General features: G+C 38.8%; 1 protein-coding gene across 1 annotated transcript in view; it reads left to right on the forward strand.

Moving 5' to 3' along the window:
- GUCY1A2 (guanylate cyclase 1 soluble subunit alpha 2) overlaps positions 1–21808 on the forward strand; it is a 136303-nt gene that overhangs the window by 27417 nt on the left and 87078 nt on the right. The gene's annotated exons all lie outside the window — the stretch shown is intronic.

The raw sequence follows: 21808 nt of genomic DNA on the forward strand, positions 1-21808 counted from the left end.
TCTGAAGTTGTAGCAAATCATGACATTTCCATTCAGAAAATTCTGTACAATGGGGCTGAATAGTACAGCTTGAATAAAAGGGTGAGGAATTTTACAAAATACCTGTATCTTATCCTTAATATCACTCCAGCTATATTATGATAAGAATAGTTTTTAAGCCATTTGCTAAGGCCTAGCTTGAAGTATTTATTCTGAAAGTTTCTCACCGTAGGTTTCTCATTGCTACCTTACTATATCTTATTTCCCTATTTTGGAATGCTGCTTTCCTTTAGATTTCTTTTTACCTCTCACCCTGCACTCAGGAAAACCAGAGCTGTAAGTGGTACTGAGTATCACTTAAGCCAGTTTTATTGTGTTCCAGTCATTCAAATAGGCTCTTGTCCTCCTACACTGCATCTTTCCTCCATGCTTTAGGAGAGAGCTACCTTAACCAGTGAGCTCTGTGTTGAGTTCAGTGCATTCAGCTGAGTAAACTGAGAACAAGTCTTTGGTGTGGAGTTCTCCAGTGGTTGGATGGAATTTATCTCAATGCCTATCCTTGAATTACAGGAAAGTTTTTTGGTGTGAAGTAGGGCTCTGGATTTTATGCACCAAAGTACTTGTACTTAATGCTAACATTAAAACTTGCTTAAAGGCTTGAAAGTCTGTGTGTGGGTGCCTTGGAAATACTGCTGTCCTAAGTGGAACTGGATGATCTTTAAGGTCCCTTCCAACCCAAACCATTCTATGGTTCTATGATTCTATGATAATTCAAAATATAGTTAGTTGTTACAGCAGCAGTATTTCCAGCTCCTCTTTGGCACTATACTTTGGCACCAAAAAGCATATGTCTGGTGTATTTTCCTCTGGAAATAACATGTTCCCCCAAGAGAAACAAACTGGTGCTTTTCATTTTGTATTAGTTGATGTAATTCAACCTTCTTAAACCAAAAGGGAGTTTATTTTTCAGAATCTGTCCTCAGTCTCGTCCTAAATTCTAATTGCAAGAAGGAAACGAGCTGTGAAAGGAGTGGAGGTGTTGAGTCTGAGCTACCTTATGACACAATTGTTTCTCCTTTGAAAGAGTCTGGTTTCATGATACTTCTAGGCAGAACACATCTATCACTGTCAGAAACCTTCACCTCTCCCAGGACAGTCACAGCCCTTTGACTGGCTTCTGCTCTTCATGAATCTGCTGTAAATCACTCTGAAGAGAAAGAAGGTTTAGGTGGGAGAAGGAAGCTTTCAAAGCCTGTTTCCCTATTTAAGTTAAACACACGAAATATTCTCTTACCTGGACAGGTTTCATATGCTTTTGGCTTGCTCTTAGGAGTAGTGGCAGGAGGGGGGCTTGTTGAAAGCAGGATTTTAGATTAGGCAGTCCTAACACTAGAGAAGCAGGTGGAAGAGGATGGCAGCAAAGGATATCCTTTGCCTGCCAGTGGTTGGGAGAAAAATTGTACCTTGAAGAGTGAGGTGTGAGTGAGAGGCAAAAGGGTGATGGTGAGGTGCAGAGGAACTGTTGTGCTGCAGGCATAGGAATTAATTGGAGAACATCAGTTTATCTGAAGAGGTATTTTCTTCTGTCTCACCCATTTGATAAGCACTTCCAAAAAATTTTTGCTAGTTAAAAAAAGCTCAGCATATGATCCATTTTGCTAGATATTTGCTTAGAAAAAAAAAAAAAAAAGAAGTTACACAGATTCATAGGCTGTGGTTGACTTCCTTACATAGATTTTGAGAGGAGGGACATAGCAATACAGTTTATGTCATGTCATTATCCATAAAAGTCCTTTATGGATAAAAAAAGTAGACTGGGCCTTGGGAACTGCATGCTGTATTATTTTCCCATAGCTCATGTCACTCATTTTGGAATTCTTTTCAATTTGCCAGGACTTGTTTGGAAGTTGAATATTAGGCAGGTAGATCACTGGCTGTAAGCATGACCCTGCTTAAAAATTGCCAGTAACTGCCTTAGACATTCCCCTATTTCTCTGCCACAAACCTCTATTCAGTTCATAGTGGAATCTCATCCCACTTAGAGCTGTTTATCTTTAAAAAAAAAAAAAAATCTGACTGCACTAACTGACACTTTTCAGGCTAGGTCCTTCAATGGCAGCTGTAGGCATGTGATCCAGACAACTCTGCTGCAGTGTTGAACCTGTTCAGATGTCTTATTGCATTAAAAAACCACCAAAAATTCAAATGAACAGGTCATTCCACCCTCTCTTCAAAAGATGTTTATTTTCATTTCAATGCATAAATCATATATTTTTTTCAGATTGGCAGTGAGAAAGACAGAATAAGAAAACAGTTTTCATTTAGTCCTGATACCAGCTCTGTGTTCAGATGAAAGGAAGTCACAAATCATGATCTTTCCCTAACTAAACACCTACAAGCAAAAAAAAAAAACCAGCTCCACCTGTCCTGGCTTTCATGGTGTTGAGTGCTTGTCCAGTTTAATTAAACACTCATTTGTGTGTTTCAATTTACTGGTATTTGAATAATTGGAATAAATAATACTACTCTAAATTTCTGGCATAAGGCCTGTAAGGTCTGGGTGATAGGTAGCACTTCCTGCAGAGCTGTATTGCACCTTTGCAGAAGCACAACCTCATGCATTAATATCTCAGCAAAATTTTGTTAATTTGGTATGTCATCAGCTATTCCTTGGAGCTCACAGCATTTACAGGATCCCATTGTTCTAGGGGCCAAACAGAAAAAAAAAAGGACTCTCCACCTGAAGAACATGGACACCTAGCTTTAAACATGATTTCCAACACCATGTTTCCTGTTTTCCCTTGCAGCTAAATGCTTGTTATTGGCTTTCTTCTTATGGTATGGTACTACTCAGATGTTGAAGGGCCCTGTTGCTCTACTTCTTATACAAACATTCTGTTGCTTTTCACATTTCACTCTAATTTTTGGTTTTGTGTGTGTGTGTGTGTGTGTGTGTGTGTGTGTGTGTGTGTTTAACCAGAGACCTTAACTAGCATCCAGTTAGATTTTCTAAATTTTGGATATTGTCCCAAAATATCAAGGACAGTATTTGCTGTTTAACCTCTCTAAGGAAACTCATTCTACATCACTCTCTATGGGAGTAATTATTTATTGCAACACTAAAGCATAAATTTATTGAGACAATTTACCATTTGGGATTGATCTCTTACAGCTTCACACATGGTTAGTAGAACTGTACTGCACATGAGTTCAGTGAATGTTAGTGGAGTCACGTGTGGGATGAGTTGTTAAATTAAGGGGGCTGAGTCTGAACTCGTGTGATGGAGTGTTCTGAAATCCATGTCAAGCCCATCCACTGAGGTGAGGGTGCTGGCATGGGAGGGAGAGATAACCCAGCAGTGAGTTGTGCGTTCAGGGCAGGCTGGTGTCCCCCACCATTTCCTGACCAGACAGGGGCTGGAAGCTCCCGACAGGTACATCCTGAGCGCAGTCATTTTCAGACTGTAGTGATGAACAAGGCCATCTGTGGCATGATATAAATATTCCTCTCCTTGACAGTACACTGAGGTGCCTGGAGCTGCTTCAATTTTTAGCTGAATGGGAACACAAGGAATGACTCTCCTGCTTTCACTCTTCTGGCACGTTCTCCTCGCGTGCCCCTGGTGAGTCCTCAGTGCTGGGCAGATTGAGAGGAGATGGGGCTGCCCTTGCAGGCACCCACTGTCCCCGAGACCTCAATCCAGACTCTGCACTCCTGGTTCATGGATTGACAGGTTGAGCCCTGCCAGCACTTTTGGTGCCCACCAGTTTTTGAGCCCACATTTCTGAAACTGGGTTTCAGGTTCCCTGCCATAAGCTGTGCATCTGTATTTTCCTTGTATTGCTGCTCTTCAGCTCAGACTAACAGCCCTTTTCCACATTTGAAATAAATCAGTTTTTTAAGGATACTCACTGGCCTTTGACTTTGGCCTCTGGGCGCTTTAGAGATTACCTGAGAATAAAGCTGGCACCTTAAACTGCATTACTGGAGGTGTCCAGCCTTTTTTTCTGATGAAATGTATTTTCTTTAAATATTTTATTAAAATCATAACTTCCCAGTTAACAGTTCAGCAAAATGTCTTCTGGCAAAAAATTACTTTTATTTATAGATGTAAGTTAAATTTTTTTCAGTAATTTTAGACATAAAATATTTTTATTAAGGAAAAATGTTTACCTTACAAATTCTAATACAATGTTTAAAATATGAAACACTGGATTTGATAAAAATGACCCTCTGAAATATTTATATTGCCAGAAATTCTACATGCTGCATATAATTCACATTTTTGAATGGCTTGAAACTCTTGTCAGGGGAGGTCTAGGTTGGATGTTGGGAAAAGGTTCTTCACCCAGAAGGTGGCTGGGCACTGGAACAGCCTTCCCAGGAGTGGTCACAGCACCAGCCCGACAGAGTTCGAGAAGCACTCGTACAAACACTCTCAGGCACATGGTGTGACTCTTGGGACAGTCCTGTGCAGGGCCAGGAGTTGGACTTTGATGATCCTTGTGGGTCTCTTCCAACTCAGCATTTTCAGTGATTCAATGACAAAAAGTCCATCCAGACAAGCATGCTGACTCTCACAGTGACCAAGAGACAACCCTTTGTGGAATAGGTAAGACAAAGTTCAAGCCTGCAGTGTTCCTCTCTGTGAAACACTCTCCTCCCTTTTAGCTCTCACGGGAGGAAAGCACATCCTCTTGCAGTGGTATCCAGGATGTGGCACGGGATAGCCCCCTCAGGACCAAGCCTCCATGATTTTCTCTAGCACCTTTTGAACCAGGAGAAGTTCATACTGTCAGCTCCTGTGGCATCCTGCGGACATAAGGTCTGCTGTTTATTAGCAGCTGTGAATGTGAGACCCCTCTGGCAACTTTCAGCCAGGTGTGGACATTGAATATGGAGTAAAACAGCTGGCAAAGAAGCCTGCTTGCCCCTTGCTTCAGCAAAGCACTTTCCCAGTGTGTTTCCCAAGTGTGTTTGTTGATCGCTGGAAACCGTAAAAAAGTAGTGCTTTTTAAGTGCTGGAAGTACGCCCTTTTTATACTGAGAGTCAATTCTTTATCTCCTTTTTCTGTATTTTTAGTCTGGACCAACTGAATGAGACAAGCTGTCTGGACACTAGCAGATTAATTTAAAACCCAGTGTACACAATCTTGTGTTTTTCTTTTGCTCTGTAACTGTTTTTCCTCTTTTCCTAATAAAATTAAAATGAAATGGCCTGAAAGTCATTCCGGCATAAGGGACATCTGTCACTTATGATCTAGGAATTCTAATTTTTTTTCCTAGACCTGATTTAATCACAGCCAGTCAGCTTTTGACACTAAGCTGCCATTGCTTTGCAGGCTCATGGAGCTCTTGGAATCAAATTTGTGTCTTCTGTTTCTGCTAATGCTATTATCCCACCCATTTGCTTGTCAAAATGTGTATGGACTTTGATGGCTTTCAAGATGAATTGGGTTGGCTGGCTTGACTGCTTCTAGAGGTTGTGGTGGGTTATGAGAAACAATAGATGACATGACTTTCTTATCTCACAAACAGTTGTGCATTGGAGAACTTTAGTAACGTTGTGAAACGGGCCCAGAATTGTCAGTAATTCTACTTTAAGACATGCCAATGAAAATGCCATTTTGAAAGTGTTTTCAGTGATAGGACTGAAAAAGTGTAGCAATCTAAAGTTCAAATACATCCTTCTCATTTATATTAGCTGAAAAACAAAGAAGCTGTTTGGAAATTGTTTTGTCAAATGAAGTGGCTGTTAAAATAATGTGACTCCGTGGTAAACTCTTCCCTCTTATGATTTGTATAATGTTTTGATAAGGAAGCTGGTTGGACATGAACCAGCTGCTCTATTTGCTGCAAAAATTTTGCATGGGTTTCTAAACTACACTGTGTCGTAACTGGAACAAAATGCATTTCATTAATTTTTTGCATTACAAGATGGGAATACTTAGACACAACTCAGTTTGATTTTCAGGAGTGCATTTTTTTCCTCTTTGTTCCACTGTCTAAAATTAATTGTTGGTTATTCAAAATACATTTTTATGCTTTTCCTCATTTGCTTATCTGAGGTCTTAAATGACTGTGCTTTTCATGACGTCTAATCTGATTGGGTGTGATGTCAGTAAAAAGCCCTTTTCCTTGGGATGGTTGAATTAAAGCAGGCACATTCAGTCACTCTTTGCCTTGCTCCTTCCTGCCTGCCACTTGCAATGTGACAATGCATGAAGTCAGGCTAGGGTTTTATTCATGTATCTTTTTGCAGAGGCTGAATGGACTTAGAAAGAAGGGGAAAAGCTGGAGTGTCTCCCTGTGGATTGAGCAGGCATTGTGCAGGAGCTCTCTCAAACCCATGGGTGGGAAGGCAGAGCCTGTGAGGGCACCTGGGTGTGCCTCTGAGCATAAACATCGGGTTTATTGCTCTCAGGGGCAGTGAATGCAAGTGTGGCACTACTTGCATTGTCAGCTTTCAGTGGTAAGCAAACTGAAACTTCTACCCAGCAATTGCCAAACCTCGTGCCAGCCCTACTCCTGGAATGTGCTCCGTGCCTGAAGGCCAGCCCGAGTTACCCCAGGTCACTTGCAGAACTGTCCTGCATGGCCACACAAAAGAGGAAGCTTATCACTTTCTCACTCCACCTTAAATTTTGTCTTCAAACCTCAAATTGGGATCATGGGATTCCCTTCCTGCTTGGTTTTGAGTGTGGCCTAGTAGTTTTGGACCAGTTTTTGACTACTTAGCTTGTTTCCTCCAATCATGTGTCATAAATATCTAGTCTTTTGAATTTAAATTGTAGTTGACAACATGCTTTGACTCTAAATATTAATTTATTCATGCTCACTGGGCATGCATCTTGTTGTGAATTTTTCATGCTTTATTTCCAGAGAAGCAAAACTGTGAAATTTTGAGTCTGTCTATGAAACAAAAGCTTTGCTGATGTTTTGCTGGGCTGTGGACCCAGATGGAATAGGCAGTTAACAGAAAATTACTTTGCCTGAGACTTGTACCTGCATTTGAGCTATTTATATTCTGAGAATGTAGCTGAATCAGACAGTGTAGATTGTGAAGGTCATAAAACTCTAGTCAGGGGAATACAACTAGGAAATAACACTTAGCTGATTTTGCCTTAGGAATAATTAGTATGAAAGAGTGAGATAATAGTGATTTGCTAAAGTCAGTACTCCAAAGCAGGTGCTGATTTGCTGGTACCTAGCTAGGTATTTCTGCTATTTCTGAGCAGTACTGGAGATAAGTTTGACTAGGTAATGTTTTGCTGCCTTTTACTCTTGCCAAGGATGTGTGATACTCACCCTGCTCTACCCCAAGGTCTTCCTGGAGATTGGCAGTGTCAGTAGCAGCAGATCACCTATAGCCAGGCAGTTGGCCCATGCTGGTAGTGCTGATCATTGTTTCAGCTTGTGCTCTGCAGTGATGAAATGGCTGAGGAGGCCAGAGCACTCACTCAGAAAGGATGAGCCTTTGCAATTCTTTACAGCGCTGAGGACGGAGTCACAGTTCAAGAGTACAGCCCAGCCAGGCAGTCCCAGTGGCTGGGTAACTGGATTTGCTCCTCTGGGAATATTCCTTTGCCACTTGAGGGTTTTTAGGGCATGCTGAGGCAGAAGTTACCTCACTGAGTGATCTATTAGATGTAGAAATTACATAAACCACAAAGGTCCTGCTTAGAGGGAACACAGGAATGAGCCCAGCTTCTTCTGCCTGTGCTAAGCAATCAAAAAGAAAAAAAAATAGAGATTTGTAATGTGCTGTTGTGAGGATTCCCCAAATTTTATGTTTCATTCTTTATTTTTTTGAATATGCCTTTATTTTTTTGAATATGCCTTTTATAACCATATATATTCACATTCTCTCCAGCTAGAACATCTAAGATGCATTTCCTTTAAAAAAGCATATAGTACCCCCCTCATATTGTCATGACTCAAGAGAGTGAAACGACTTAACCCATATAAAGAATATTTATATTATTTGTTCCTGTCACTAACCTTTGGCTTTTATACTTAGACTGAGTATCTGAGAAAAGAATTAAATGTTCTTTTTCCACAGGCACAGGACAGGCATGCAAGATATTCCTAACACATAATTTTCCTCTTAAAAAAGAAAAAAAAAATCTCCTTTTTTTCAGATTGCAAACAAATAATAAACATTTGGTACTTTGACACCTCAGAAAGATGTAAACATTGTAAAATTTGGTCCTGGATGAAGGCATATTGAAATATCATTTTCAACATTTTGAATAATGTAATTTCTGTCTGCCTTGTGAGTTTTATATATTAGGGTTTACTCTTTTTCTTTCTTTCTTTCTTTCTATGAACAGAAATCAATCTTCTTGTTCACGCTAGACAGCAGCTTTTTCTATAATGATTCTCATTCTGCTCTGGGCTCACTGGAAGAGCATCATTTATGCAACCATCACAGGAATGAAAACATTTTTCATTTTCACATTACCTTCCTTTTCTTTGACAGTTTAGAGATTTAATCCTTTTTTCCCCTTTCTTAGAAGGGGCTGTTATGTAGTTATTGTGTGATCTTCATAAAAACAGTTTCTGCTATTATTTTCTGTGTCTATACGACAACATCTTTGCAGGAATATTCCAGTGGAGTGGCTGGAGTGGATTTCTGTCAGCACTGGAGTTGGTAGGATCTGATCATGTCATGACTCAGTACTTCAGTCTTGTACTTCCCTCTTCAAATGTTGAACTGGTAGCTTTAAAAATGTCTGTTCTGATGAAGATGCAGGTCAAAAGGATTGTACTTGAGACAGTACAGATAATATATTGAAGCATTTAAAAAAAAGATGGCTTACATTGACAGGTTTCAAAGATAACCACCTCTGAAAATTCATAAAATAAAAGCTTAGAGCATAAAAATATTTGGCCTGTGATGTGTTTGGAAGCGTCTGAAGAATGACCTGAAATTTACAAACAGTCTATTAATAAATCAATTTCTTAAGCAGGTATTTTAATGGGCAGAGATACTCATACTGATATAACTTCAAAGTCCTCATTCATGGCTGTTGAAGGGAGATATGGCTATCCCAAAGTGAAGTCATGCCACATGGCTGGAGGAAGACAGTAAAATGGGGCAAACTTGTTTTCTGTTCTGTCTGTGATGGAGTAGGATCTCATGCACCTCGGCTCACAGTGCTGTTCTGGCTCAGTTCAAGCAGGGAAGTTCAGTGATGGTGAGGCATGGGCTGCAGGATGGGCACCAGCTGTGGATCAGGGGATGCATTTATGTTCCCTCCTTCCACTGGTGTTAGGGGTCTTTGCAGCTTAAATTCTCCTTTTGATCCCACCCCCACAGAAGCAATGTTGTTTTATTTTAATGGTCAAGCAGCTTCTCCTTATCAGGACAACCTTGCTTAGAAAGGGATGATATTAAAACTGATCTCATACAATACAGCACAGGCTGATTTTTTGTATTAGTGTAACACTTTCCAGTGAATGCTAAATTAATTCTATTTTAAGTGTTTAACTTAATAGAATTGTTAAATTTTTTTTGATAAAACTGTTGGCATTTTCTGCTTGGTTACCTTAAAGACACCCAGCAGAGGTAATGTTTGAATGGATTAACAGAGCCTGGGGATTGTTTTGGCTGTGCTTGCTGTGGCAAGCTCAGAGTCCTTTGCTGTGCAGACTTTTGGATGACGCCCCTGTGGAAGTACATTCTGCCTTCATGGTCATTGCACCTGGTAGAAGTCAGGCAAAAGTAATGAAGAGTTCCTGTATTCTCAGAGTTCTGTTACTGCCAGTGAAGGAGAACTACCAAGAAAAGAACAGATGAGGCTGTGTTAATTCCAGCTCCACTGAGACCCAAGGGGAAAAATACCAGTGCTTGGCAGGTATTAAAGGAGATACTTCATATTGAAAGAACTTCGATTTTTCAGCTTCACTGAATTGTATTTAGTTTCTCATTTTAAAGGAAAATATGCTATAAAAATATTGTCTAAAGCAGTGATGTGAGTGCTGTGCAGACAAGCAGTGTTGTTTAATTTCCATGTGAAAGAAGCATGAAACATATCATTAAAAGAGCATCAAATTTTCTCACTCATCTCAGAGGACTGCTGATTCAGTCTATTTCCTCTTTGCTCAGGAAGGCTTCAAATTCAGTTATTGGATAACTTCTGTTCTGTGTCTTGAACATTCAGTTTCTGGCATTTGTTCCTGGGAATAGGAGTATAAAATAACAGAGAATATTTTCTGTCAGCCAAAAATGCAGAGACCTCTGAGAGGTTGTTCAGCAGCATCAGAGGGTCCTGAAAGGCTTTTGGAACCATTTTGGGTGATGGGGAACTCCACAGAGAATTCCAAGGACATGGGAATAACACTAACAAATACATAAATAGTATTTAAAAATAACTGACTTACTGCTTCAATTCTGTTTTTTTTCCCATGGTGTTATATAATTGTATTGGGGCTCACTGAATGTGTTGAACACACCAGGGTGCTACACTGGACTAGCAGGACTTGAAGAACCATCCTAGCAGCCCACTGTTTGCACTGCCCAGAAATTACACATTTTGTAGTAGAATGTTACCAATTCATTGTGTGAGTATTGGTGTACTCAAGTGTGCAGTTGGGTAAAAACAAAGAATATAAAAATGACAGCATAAAACCAGAGAGAAATACTAGGGCTGTGGTCATGACCTCCTGACCCCTAAGTGATAAGTGAAATAAAATTATGATTCTAAACTAAGTGTATTGTACTGCTTCTGTGGGACCAAAACCTGGTACCTTTGCTCAGGATAACAGATGCTACATCTTGATTTGCCTAACTAGCTATCATCAGCCCAGTTTCAACAGAATTGCTTTGGAAGAAGGTATTTATTTTGAGTAAGGAGAAGAAAATAAAATCTCATTTGGCACTGAGAGATCTGGGAATGTTCAGCCTGGAGCAGAGAAGGCTCCGGGGAGACCTTATAACACCTTCCATTACCTAAAAGGGTATACAAAAGAGGTGGAGAGGGACTTTTTACAAGGACATGTAGAGATAGGACAAGGGGCAATGGCTCTAAAATGAAAAGAGAATAGGTTTAGAATAGATGTTTGTTCCTGTGAGGGTGGTGGGGCACAGGTTTCTCAGGGAAGCTGTGGATGCTCCATTCCTAGAAGTGTTCAAGACTATGTTCAGTGTGGCTCTGAGCAACTTGGTCTAGTGAAGGTGTCCCTGTCCATGGCAGATAATTAGATAGTCTTTAGTGCCCCTTCCAAACAAAAAAAATTCAATGATGATGATGAAGTGCAGAAAATACATTTGGTGACTGCTCCTACAAATGCCTTGAGTATGAAACTTTTGGTAACAGAAGTGATCCATATGGCATGTTCTGGGAATTAGACGTTTTTTGTTTCTAAATAGGAGTCGTTAATGTCGTCAATACTGTATTGCTGATTTTTTTAGTTTAAGAGAGATACAATCATAAATAGTCCTCCTCTTTTCTTTTTTAGAAAAAAAAGCCTTTTTGTCTAAAAAAAGAATTTACTATTCAACAAATTGTGACTTAAAATGTTGTATAAGCTTCGTATTTTTCAATGTGTTAATTTGACTGACATTTTAAGACTTCTTTCTATAGCCACTGTAAAAGTAGAGATTGTAGCATTAATTATGGGAAATGTCCAAAAAATCACCAATTAATAATGAAAAGTGACTAACATGTTGTTTTGCATCTAAGCCAAAGTACAGCTCTAGAACTGAGGTGAAAGAACTGATTGATCATCCACCCAAATGTTTATTTCTGGATTTGTTTTAAGCTACAAATGGTTTTTGTAGGCTAAACCAAAGGCTCCATTCCCTAAGAGATCTTACAGTGAAGTTGTCAAGTGCTGCTCTGAGCGATTACTAGGTAAGGATATAAGCTACGTGTGAAGTCAAGTAGAATTTGACCAAAGAATATCTAAGAAAATAGGGTAGATCCAAGATACTGTTTTAAGATGTTTTCATGGAAATATTTGTTATAATAAATCTTAATATACCTTAATAAGCAGGAGTTATTTTGCAAATTCATAATATACAAGGAATTAACATGCAGTCTGCTAAGGGAAGCAACACCTGAGTGAGGTGTTTGAGGTGATGAAATGACAAATTTCATCTGTTGGCTTTTTTATGGCACAGATAAAAATGTTCTCTATGAAATATCCTATCAGCAAAGCTCTTGGCATTGAATCTTCACTCAGAGAAGGCGCCTCTGTGGGAATAGTCTTGCTGGGTGAAACTTGGAAGGATGTGTTAGCCCATTGCTCCAGCGCATGGAGCTTGCCATTGGCAGGGCTGGCCAGGAGCATAGTGGGCACATAAAGAGCTCTAAAATACACCCTGTGGTATTTTGATGGAATTTGTGGGTGAGCTCCATCCACCTCTACACTGGTGCCGTGTGGCGAGTGAATGAGGAGCCAAGTCACGGCTGGTAGTGTGATGGGATGCCCCAGCCATGCTGCTGCCAGGGGCTGTTGGCCAAGCAGTGCTGCAGCTTTTCCCAACAGCTGGTCAACAGCCTAATCATATCACCAGAAAGTAGCCTCAGGAGGTCCTTGGGCATGGAAGTTGTCCAGATTTCTTCCAGAGTGTAAGTGGCTGGTTAGGAGCTAATGATCTTACAGAAGTGCATCTGCCTCCGGAATCCAGACTGATTCCGCCGAGGAAGGGATGTTGTACATCTGGGTGAGCTCTTGTTTCTCAGCTGGAAGCTCCATTTCAGACCTCAGGCTTCTTCCATATCTCATCTGAGTGAGGACCACTGGTGCATGCCTGAGTCCTGCAGAAGTGCTCTTGCTTTTTGAAATTGTTTCAGATATCCTTTTGTTCCATTTAGCCCATCCCAGTCTCATTGCAAGTGAGAATCACTGAGTCAGATCAGTCAAATTCTGTATTAGCACACAGCTAACACTACTTTCTTACAAAACAAAAGCTGTGATGAAGAATAATGTGTTTTAAAATAATGTTGCAAATTAATTGTGTCAATGAGTAGTTAAATAAGCTGACTATATGCATAGGAAAGAGCATATCTTCTTCTCTGACCATTTCACTCATTTTCATACTCTCCACTGTTCATGACCAGCTCTCTAAACCAGGACCTCGGCTCTTCACTTGCTGTGAAGAGTAGATGCTTTTGAGAAAGCATTCTGGGACATGTACCTCTCTGCTTGCCTGCCTTTTCCTGTTATTCCCTTCAGTTTATCTGTGTTTCATGAGCAGTTTGGAGCAAAGGGAGTCCTCGTCCCCTCTCTGTAGGCAAGGCTTATATGTGCAATATGCTTCTCCTTGAACAAAGAGGTTCTTCAGGGCTTCCAGAACCTTGCCTGGTGAGAAGCCTCAACCCTTTAGCTGTGATAGCCCTGTTGTTTGAAAATAATTGTGCCAGTCAGTGATCCAAAGTAATGGACACACCACTGCAAATTTTCATGCCCTTAAATAGTCTTCACAGGAGCCGATACTCAGGAATCTTCTTTAAGCAGGTGCAAGTGTATTTTCCTGCCGAGGGTCCTTTCCTGAAAGGAGGCTTTTTTGTAATACTTTTCCCAGCTATGCAATATTCAAATTTATGACAGAAATAGCTGGTTGCCAGATCAGAGATGACCTTAAGCTTCCCTCTGTTAATTGCTTTATCCGGTGGGTTGTGCAGGCAGTGTTAGTGGTTGCTGCTCAAGCAGAGCTTTCGCCCATCACTGGGGAAGCAGAGGGATTACACGCGAAGGAAAAACAGATTCCATTTCCTAACAGGCTGAAGAGTTCTTAGCATTTTTAGAGAATCTGCATGTTTTTCTGACTTGTGTCTGCTGAAGTGAAAGTTGTACAGATGATCAGTGTTTGATGATGTGTTGTGGAATTAGAAAAAAAGAGATAGTTTTTGATCCCTGCATAGATTAAAAAGCATGAGGCGTACTTCTTTGAAAGAAGTGATGTGTGAATCACAAAAAAAAAAAAAGCCTTGGGTGTTTAAGCTTAACAGATCTTTTCCTGCATAATTCCTCAAGCATTTGTATTTGTATGTAGTTATCTACCAAAAGGCTGCCTGGTGGTTTCCCACTTAAGTTAACAGAAATAAGGCATTCTGCTGAACAGGACTGATATCCCATGGCAGATTGTAAAGGCCATGAGTAAACCCACCATCCCCTTAGCACAATCAAGACTGAGAAATTAATTTAATTTATAGGTTTATTCCCTTTGAAGAAATGTGTCAGTAATGGGTATTTGTCAATCTGCTACTGCAGATCTGTGAGAAGAACCTAATAATATAACTTTCTGTTCTTGTTCATGAAAGTGATCTAGATTTAAAATAACCTCTCCCAGAGGAGTGGGAGTGGAAGGTTTGTTTTAAACTGGGGTCAGAAACATCTTGAAAAGTTTACCTGAGTGTCCTAGTTACTGGGACCCATTTACTGTTAATAAGTTTGTTACAGATATATTTTTGGAAAACATAGGGATTTGGAAAAAAGCTAAAAAGCTGTAGGAAACAAATGAGGTCTTACACAGGCAAACAACAAGCTGAGACAGCCAGAGAGAGTCTTGCACTTGACACTGCACTTGCACATCAGCTTGGTGCACAAGAGCTTAAAAGTGCTGATCTTTGTTGGAGGAAATGTCCTGTCTCCACTGAATGCAACAGGATTTGTTCAAATTAATAAAAAAGAGGCAGGCAGGATTTTGGCTAAGATGAAAACAGACAAAAATATATTCCTTCAAGTACCCTTTTTTTTGGAATTACAGACCACCATGACGTACAAATAAAATGAAATTGTAAGTCAGAAATTCTGATTTTCTGTTACCTTGCATTTTGTTTAAGAGAGAATGAACAGTTCTATACCAGCCTTTCTTATCTGCTTGGCACTGGAATCTGAAAAGAAGAGGTGAAAAAGTATCTTTTTACTTATGCAATTTAATGCAGTTGAAAATCCACCAATGTGCTTACTTTTAAGAGTGCTAGTTTGCTCAATTTCTTTTTTTATTTCTCATTGAAGAGTTTTCATGTTCTATTTAAAGATTTTTGCTAAGTAAATAGGAACATGTGAGTAAAATCATCAGCACATATTTTGGCTATATCAATGCTGATATTTAAAAATTCAGAATTTTTTTACTTCTGAATTTGTTAATAATATAATATTTTATAATTATATCTTAATTGATTTAAAATATGGCATGTATCCATGCTGCATTCAGAAAAGCATAATGTGTGCAATCCATGTTTATACCATTGGCTTTAGTTGATCACAACATGTACCTTTTAACACAGTGCACCTTCTGTAGACACTCTGGCAGCAGATGGAAAAACAGTAGTGAGGCCATAGATATCATTATTTACACATGCTTGTATTTGGAATAACACTGAGAAAGGAAAAGTGAACATAGATTTTAGGAGTTCACATTGCAACAGTGTGTAGTGTACCTGTGTCCTGTCAGGCATTTGCAAAATTTCCTTTTGAAGAGTTTGCCTGTCAGTGTCAAATGGAACAGTTCCTTCCTCCATCCTACCAAATAAAATCTTATTTATTTCCCATTCATTTAGGACATGGAAAGCAATTTGATATGCACTGCATTAAAAGTCTTCTTAGGTGAAAAATAATGTTACCTCTCAGTAATTCAGATTTTTGTTCAGGAGAGTAGGCATTGGAGGAAGCACCCATGAGGGGTAGAATTGCCCTTGAATTGACATTATTACTTATTCGGCTTCACTGGTTGGGGATGCTACTGGTACTGGCTGGGAAATTCCCCTAATGCTTTTACTACTTAGTTTTAATTAGAGTTAGAAAATTTTCTTCTCTCTTATTTTTGAGAATATGTCTTGAATCATAGATAGTCCAGATAGTGTGTGATTTTCTTGTAAAATTAAGTGTTCAAAGTCTGTACAGCATTTTGTGTAAATCAGTAAGAGTCTGTATATATTAGACACTGCACAGGACTAAATAGAGTCGAGCTATTACAACTCGATCTTCCAACCTGAACCAAGAACAAATACAATTTGTATGAAAAGAAAGTTCTGAATCCTTTTTATACATCAGACAATCCTGCCCTCTGCTCCAGGACTGGAGGGGGAAAAGCACTATGCTTTTGGGCTCACTCATGAAGCTCAGCACCCAGGCTCCCTGTCCTGTAAGGCAGCAGGTGTGACGAGCTGTTTTATTGTGAAATATTTTTCTTTTCCATTCCTTATGTCCGTAAAGAGGCTGGTCTGCCTCAAACCACCTCACTGTACTATGTTACTTAGAAGTTTCACTGTCTCTTTAACTAAAATAAGTTGTCAGTGCTGGAAGTAGGAAGGGACAGAGGAACAGAGAAAAAATATTTTAAAAGGTCTAAATTTTTCTCATATAACTTGATGACTAGAGTGTAGTTATAACATTTGACATTTTCTGTGTTTTTTTTCAGTTATGATGTGACTGTCTAAATATTATTTGTTTATTAATGGACTCTTTCACAGGAGAGATAAGCTATAGTAATAAATACAATACTGGGATTTGAGCAAGTTGATGTGTTTGGCCATTTCAAATATCCAATAAGAACAAAATGTTTTCTTTGTTTTGGTATGAAAATGTTGGCTAAATACAACATCACATGATAAGCCATGCTATGTGTTGATACAAGGCCAACCAGCAGTCCTAATATCATTTTCACAGTCCAAACCATTTATAGTTTGTTCTCAGATCCAGTCAACAAACTTGAGCTGAATCCATCCGCATGGACAGCAGAAAGCTCTTCCAATTAAAAGCTCTTAAGAACATCTAAGAAAATTATACCATTTAAACCCAGTTGGTTTTTTTTTTGGTTTTTTTAATAAGCAAGATTTAATGGCAAATGAGTATCTGGAAAAAAGGTGTTGTAAGACAATGCTAGAATGCTGGGAAGCACAAATGTAAAGCAGTAATGGAAAAGAGCTTTAGCCTGAGGAAGACATGGCAATGCACCATGCATTCTGGACACTCAAGGTTGCAGTGGCAGCTCTTCAGAGTCTTTAGAGCCAAATCTGTCAGGAGAAAAGGCAATAGAAAACTCAACAAAACCGTTATGAAGTTGTGTTGACTATCTTTTGAAACCAAGGCAAAACCGGCCTCGGTATTCTTGGAGGTTTGTATGCAAGGGCGAGCCTTCAGGACCTGAAAGGGCATCTGGGATGCTGGTCAGCATCGCAGTCTGTGTGCCATGCCGTGCTCTGCTCTGCTCTAAGGCACTAAACATGTGGAGAGGCACTTGTGTACACCTTTTTTTCCTGCCCCTTTTACAATTTAGCTCGGAATCCACTGTCTACATATGCTGCTTTTTAGATTTACCACTTCTGCAATATATAACTATTGCCATAACCCATGTTTAGATTGGATCTTGGCATTTTCTTAGAACATAATATCTTTTGATGGGGATGAAGAAGACAAGGAAACAGAAATACCTTTTTTAAATTGGATTAAGGTGGTTTAAATTTCAGTTTACACTGAGAATGCAAAGGGTCTGGGTTAATTCTAACTCCTTCCAGGATTTATGGAAAGGGACCTGCTGGGATATAGACCTCATGTACTCCTCCTCAGGTCGGTCTGTGTTGTTTTTGTGGTGAAGTTGAGTCTTAGAGGCACACACAAAAATTCTGCTTTATAGCTATTAGCAGAATAAGTATGCAGTGCTGCAACCAAAATCTGCCCTTTAATTCTTTGTTTAATTCTTTATTTCATTAAAGCAATTTTAATTGCTTTAATGAAATAAAGAATATTTATGAGTGATATTTAATGACTGCATGAAGCACGATCCATTTCAGACAGAGTACAAAGGAGGAAGTGGAATTTAACATAAAAGTTTGACCTTCGTATTTGACAAAGAAAAAACCCTCAAACTTAATATGGACTTCATACTTTGAGGCAGGGTCATCTTTTTTCTCTGTTATATAGGACAACCAAGTACCAGTCTAATTAATTAGTTTCCTAGGCACACTAAAATGTTAAAAATAAACTTAACTGATAAAACCACATCTCTACCAGAATCAAGGAATGTATAATTCATGGATTTTGTTCCTCAGAATTTATGTCTACATAACAAAAATGATAAATAAAAGGCACACCCCAAAATTTGTAAATAGTAGACACACAAACTGTTTCTAGGCTGCTGGGTCAGGAGGCAGTGTTCCTGGGTGCTAAGTGAGGTGGCTTCCTCTGGGGAAGGCTCTGAGGGTGGTGCTGCTCTGCTGAACGTGCCTGATTTCATTTCACCACACACTCACCTGCATTTTTTATCTGTTTTTTTTTTTATCTATATGACTCCTTCATGTCCTCATCTTAGGGAGCTTTACAGCTTGGAAAACATTTTAAAAAGTCCCTGTTTTCTTTCTTATCCCTTCACATTTTTAGAGCACTACTTTGCTTTAACTAATATCAGTTAATGTAGTAAGTGTTTTCCCTCCCTTCTAGGAGGTAAAACACACAGCAATCTTCCTATGGAAATCTTTATGAGTTAAATTGTATTTAATGTTTAGTAATGTCACTATATTTCTCTTTTTCAGAAAAAAAAATCAAATCAACTGTTTTAAAAGTTCATTACAAATAATACCTCCTTTTCAAATCTAGAGTTTTGGTTTAGAGTCACTCTGTAGCAAATTAGAGATTGATGGGACACATTAGAGACATCAGCTATGTTTCAGATAAGCTCTGTCTAGTAAAATGGGCATTGGTCCCATTTGTAATTAACAAGGACATAATTTGGAAAGAATAAATTAATTGCTCACAGCTATCAGGTAAATAAACTATCTAAAGAATTGTAGCTATGTTCAGCTCATTTCTTCATTGTTTTAGCTATATTGAACTATTTTAATATCTCTGTCTAGTCTTCTAATACACCAATCTGTAATGTACTCCTTTTTCAATATTCTAGGTAGTTCCATTTTCTATTTCATCCTCTGTAACAATTCTTTTTGGTTTTTTTACAGTTCTTCTGACTTTACTAAACTAAAATTTTTATTGTGTTGATTGTTTTTCATTATAATCCCAGTAACTGCCTATTTTTAGGACCCTAAAGGCTCCAGTTTCCTGTGATTGCAGTTAAATTTTTCATAAAATGAACGAGTGTCATTAAAATTGTTCAGATTTTATTTTTTCACCAGTTCTTCTACTTACAAGAATGTTCCAATACGTTACTCCCCGATGGCTGGAGTCATTCTACTCCTGTTTAAATGTATTTGTTGTTATCTTGTGTGTGTTTATTGTTGTGCAGAGTGTTGAAGGTACTGCTAAGGCACACTCATCTAGGTCCTGGTGGTTTCTTACAAGGTTCAGATATGACCATGCCCTAGGCAGAGAAGGATTTCATTAGTGTAAGAGACTCTCAGGTGACATATGAGACCAGTGGGAATGGTCATGTTCTTCATGTTCTTTCTCCCCTTCAGCTTCATCATAGCTTAGCTTATAATATTCTTCTGTCCCAACCCAGTAAGCCTGTTGAAAGCTCTGAGGTTTGAAGTGGCATGTATGGAAAGCTGATGCCCATTGCATGAGTTTACATTTCTTGGTGCTTTATTTTAATTGTATGATGATTATGTTGGTTCTCTGGCTGCTGTGTTTTTTGAAAGCCATGTTCCATACATAGGGCTTTTTATGAATAAGAATTAGCTTAAACATTTTGCCCTGCCATTTTACATCTACGACATTCAGGGTGGCTCAGAACCAAAAATATTTGATTTGACGTGCTTTGAATATGTGCTGAAAATCCCACACTGTATTTATGTCACAAATTATCAACAAAATGTAAGAATTAGAGTAGACCCATTTTCAAATAATAATGAAAACAAATCTTTGTGAATAAAACTAAATCCATATTTGAAAGACAAATTCCTTATTTTGTACCAGAATTATTCTACTAATTTCAGAGCAATTACTCTGGTTACATAAAATGTACGTAATACTAAGGTCAAACTTTTAATGCAGGTCTAATTCTGTCTCAGGAAATACTGATGACTGAATGTCACATAACTTTTGTTTTGGTGTTTCCAAGGAAACACAGCTTGCTTCCACTGCCATGTGTGGAAGATATGTATTTTTTCTCGTTGTATAGGTCTCTGGATTGCTTTAAAATTCCTTTCTGTGATTACTGCATATTTCACTCTGCATCTGCAGCGTCTTTGCATTGAATTGAACCAGGCTTCTATTCTAATCTTGATTTACTCAGGCACCACACAGATTCAGCTGTCTTCCAGCCAAAGTACATTGTAGCTGATCTTACATTTGAGGTTTTTGTTACTGGTTGGTTGGTTTTTTCCCCATCACTAAATGCTTCTATCACTCAAGCTCTTTTGCTCCTACACACTTCTGCAAAACGGTTCCTATGGTGACACGGCTAAATACCTCTCTGTGTGCCTTGCATTGCCCTCTGTCATCTTTGCCTGCAGAAGAAAAGGTGGCATCATGACAGCCCATCCACACTGCTTTTATAACAAAGCTAATACCTTTTTGGTATTTTTTTTCTACAGAGCATTTTTAGTAATATTTTTTTTTTCATAGAGGTTCTTAATTAAATAGCAGAGTGCATGAACTTTCAGTTCTTGTTCACTCTCTGTGGCTTTGCCCATATTTCTTCACCTCTGCACAACTTACTTTAATAATTGCTCTCTGGCTGCAACGCCTGACATCTCTAATGCAAAGGGCACCCTCCAGGAGATGGCCATGCTCTTGACTTTTAAAGTGCTTCAAAGGCTTTGTTACAATTTCAGTGAATGGCTTCAAGTTTGTGAATGTTGCACTCATGCAGATTTATGTTTTACTGTTTTACAGTAAAAAGGTACATGGATCAGCTGCAGGGTGTTCAGAATCAGCTTCATGGGAATGTTTCCATAAGGGCACGGGTGTTGTTCATAGGGCGTGCACTGTGCCAGCCCAACAGTTCACCTGCACACCCTTTGGGAGATGCAAAGGAGCTTGGACAGCTTTTTCTGAGTGTGACACCTTAGAATTACTGTGAAGTAAAGCATGCCCTGCAGCACAGGTTATAGTAGATTGCAGCTGCTTTCTTCATGGTGTATTTTTACTGTAGCCATTCCTATACCTGACTGGGTTCCAAATCTAATGTTTCTGTGACTTTGTGTGAATTTTGTGACTATTCCTCCAGCAACATGCCAGTTTTGTCTGCCTATAGCTTGTTAAATACAAATACGCCATAGCCCTGGGAATTATTACAGTGTACTTTGGTTTCTTGCATGGAAAAGTTCCTCTCTGCTGTATTTACCCCAATTTGAGATTTTAAATTTTCTTTTCAATTGTTATTCTTAAAGGAAAATATTCTGGCAGGATCGTCTTTATTTATGCAGTCAATGGAAGTCTGATATTTTTTATTATTTCCATGATTCAGAGGTGAGCATAGGGAAAATCTTCTCCAGAAGTACTGGAGAGTTTTCAAAATTCTGAAAGATTGTCATTGATTTGGTATTTTCAGCAGGATCTTTGCTTTAAAAAGGCTATTAACCTAACTTCTTTGCAAATTGGAGTTAAAAGCTTGAAAGTCACATAGGTCCTTACTGCATCTTCAGTAATATGCATAACAGTTCTCAGTTTTTAACTTTAGACTTCCAGTAAGTCTTGGGGGTTTTTGCTTATAAAGGTTGTCAATAAATTGCTCATGTCTGAGTGCTTTTTTTTTTTTTTGGTGATATGGTAAAAATTGGAAAGCTAGAGCTTTGCATTGTTAACTACCAAAAATATGAATAGTGTTTCTGTATTGTAGGAAAAGTAGCTCAGTAACTTGCTGTTGAGCAAATACAACATAACTGTCACCCAAAAAGTGAGAAATATGCCTGAAAATACATTATTGGGAAAAGGTGGATTTTATCTTATCTATTCTCTCTCTCATCTATATCAATA

Source organism: Onychostruthus taczanowskii, unplaced genomic scaffold (genome assembly GCF_017590055.1).
Source record: "Onychostruthus taczanowskii isolate IOZ18803 unplaced genomic scaffold, ASM1759005v1 scaffold105, whole genome shotgun sequence".
Lineage (NCBI taxonomy): Eukaryota > Metazoa > Chordata > Aves > Passeriformes > Passeridae > Onychostruthus > Onychostruthus taczanowskii.